Here is a 2,992-nt window from a genome sequence, read left to right as displayed (position 1 = left end):
AGGGGTATCGTGTTCTCGCCAGTTCCTGCTCGTACAGCTCGTCGTGCAGCCATGGCGATTGCAGGCGCTATGCAGGGGATTACACAGTATGGCAGTAACATCGAGCAAAAAGGAACTACATCCCTATGCTGTAGTGTATGTGGATGGCAGCAAAAAATAAAAATTAAAGGTCATGCTATCATCGCGATGAATAGAGAAGGAAAAACCTTGTAACATAATTAATTCCGGTTTGAAAGAAGAAAAACGTTGTAACATAATTAATTCCGGTTTGAAAGAAGAAAAACGTTGTAACATCATTAATTCCGGTTTGAAAGAACAGCGTATTTAATTTGTTGGCCGCCTTCTTAAGCTCAAGTTTGGAGCAGCGACAGCAGCGCCTTATTCCGCTCTTCGCAGTACAGCCACGTGCTACGGCGCGTAGTAAGACGAAAAGTCTGTCGCGCGTAATATTACTGAAGTTTCCGCAATGACGTCTGTTCCTTAGTATTCACGGAATGCAGGAAGTCATTACTGCAACGTTGGAGTGGGCTACAAATCTTTAAGCAACAGGAAGGACCGGTAACCATTGGTGAAACTTTACACCGATTTTTAAGCAGGTGGTACGAGCGAAAAAAGTTTGCAAAGCACCTAAAATATACTGTTGGCGCAGAATTTCTTCCAATGTACCCTCTTTATCCTGCGACATTTGCATATCTTTCTCCACTGCGTTTTTTATTTTTTTCCCCTCGAAGACTGAAATGCAACACACAGCGAATGTTTCAGGGGCAGTCTACTGGCTTCTCCAACCATTTTGTTCTTGCCCTATTAGAAACTCCATCTCCAAATTAACAAAAACTCTGCTGTGCAGCTGAGGAACACTGCATAACCGCTCAGAACTTAATTTTTTCATATGGTAGTCTTGTTTCCTCAGTGGTAGTCTGTGTCTGCAAACATTGACTTTGAGGACACGACCTACATATAGTAGTACAGTAACTCTATGCAGCTCTCTCAATACCACGACTGCCGCGCTGCCTAAGTCAGGTGCAGAATATGCCATAAATTAAGATACAGATATTTTGTTGAAAGTATAACTGAGAGTACCAAAATACCTACGAATAAAATGAAATGGATAAATAAACTAAATAAACTCAGTGAAATCTACCGTAGACACTTACAACCGCTTTTTGCTAATAGTTGCTGATAAACTTGTTGTAGAAGGCATTGGACCTTAGTTTTCTTGCGTAAGGGCATGCTGCGTTTATTTTATATTTTTTCAGACTCATTCTATTACGCACTTGTAAAATATCTATCAGTGATATCAACATGTCGCTAGACAGAATAAGACACATGGAGGACGATTAAGTCATATGTGTTACCAAGAGTGTAAGTACGCAATGATTGATCTTGAAGCTTTTTAAGAAAAAAAGTTTGGTTACTTTCATGAATGAGAGAGTTGCTTTTCAGGCTCGTTTAGGAGCAAGTGCGAAAAATTATTTGCTCTTCTCCAATATTACATCCTGACGCTATAGTAGAAAAGAGGACTGGACACGTATTGAGGGTGAGCCTCAGTTTGCAAGCTAACCAACGTTTCGACAAGGGAACTTGTCTTCGCCTGGCAAGAGCGACCATCACTGGCAGAGTTTAAATGCTCTTGCTTTCGAAGAACAGCGAAGGAGGGATGGATGGAATGGGTGGGGGGGGGGGGGGGAGGGGGGGGGGGAGAAGGACTGGGTTAAGGAATAAATGATCATTGATTAAATGAAGCATTTCATCGCGTTAGCCACAAAAACTAATTGCAAAATTACGGGGTTTCATCGGGGATGGGGAAATTTCAAAGTGGGTTACAGACTTCTTAACAAACCGGACACAGTTCGTGCTCTTTCAGCAGACGCAATCGGCGACTGTGCCCGTCACATCAGGCGTTCCACAAGAATCCGTGCTGGGGCCACTATTATTTTAATTATTATTTATTTTTACATTATTATTTACATTACTAAATTATTAATTACATTACTATTATTTTTACATTACCAGGAATATCGATTGCAACATAAAACTCTTCGCCGAATACTGCATTGTTCACAAAACTATTAACGGCTACGAAAATTAAATTTCACTAAATGACTCACTGGACAAGCTAACCGAATGGTGCCAAAAATGGCAAATAACGATAAATACAACCAAATCAGCTTGCATGACAATAACAAGAAAACAGCGACCTTACGACTTACGAATGTAAGCGCACTGATTCACCGATTAACCTTGCAGCTATTTCGTGCTTAGCGACGCTGTCATCCCGAGCGCAACTAGCACGACTCAAATTTCTATTTCAACTGATCCACGACTACTGTAAGATAGACCTTGAAAAATACATATCGTTCTCGCAGTCACGACTATCAAGACATAAACACGCGCGTACTATAACAGAATACTCATGCCACAACGACATGTTCATGCATTCCTACTTCCCCATCGTGATCAGAGAGTGGAATTGCCTAGATCCTTCCATATCTTTCCTGCAGAATCGTTATCACAATTCACGTCACGACTGAAATTCATGTTATGCAATCAGTAATCCTCTTGGTTAACCATTGAAACGCCTCGCAAACATTAATTGGATTTCTATCCTGAAGGGAATTTATTTTTATTGTTTCCTTAACACTGTTACTATTATCTTGTTGCCAATCTGATGATACACCTGTCTATTAGATATGTAATATTTTCTCCAGTGTTTTTATTTGCTTGTTATTTTTACTGTTCCTAACCTAATCTGCCCTTTTGCATTCACCTTTGTTTGGCCTATTATACGCAATTCATGAGTGCACTGTTGAAAATACCGTGTTTCAATTTTGTTTGCCCGCCTGCTTTGGTCTCAATTGAGACTGGCAGTTTTGAAAAAAAAAAAAAATAAGCAATTAAAATGATTAAATATTGTTTCCTTGAGTATATATAAACTTCCAGCTGTATCGCTTACCAGGTCCCTTGAAATGCCTGTCCCCTCTCATGGTAGAAC

The sequence above is a fragment of the Amblyomma maculatum genome, chromosome 10 (assembly GCF_055883805.1).
Source record: "Amblyomma maculatum isolate TAMU_Amacu chromosome 10, ASM5588380v1, whole genome shotgun sequence".
Taxonomy (NCBI): Eukaryota; Metazoa; Arthropoda; class Arachnida; order Ixodida; family Ixodidae; genus Amblyomma; species Amblyomma maculatum.
This window is presented reverse-complemented; position numbering follows the sequence as displayed.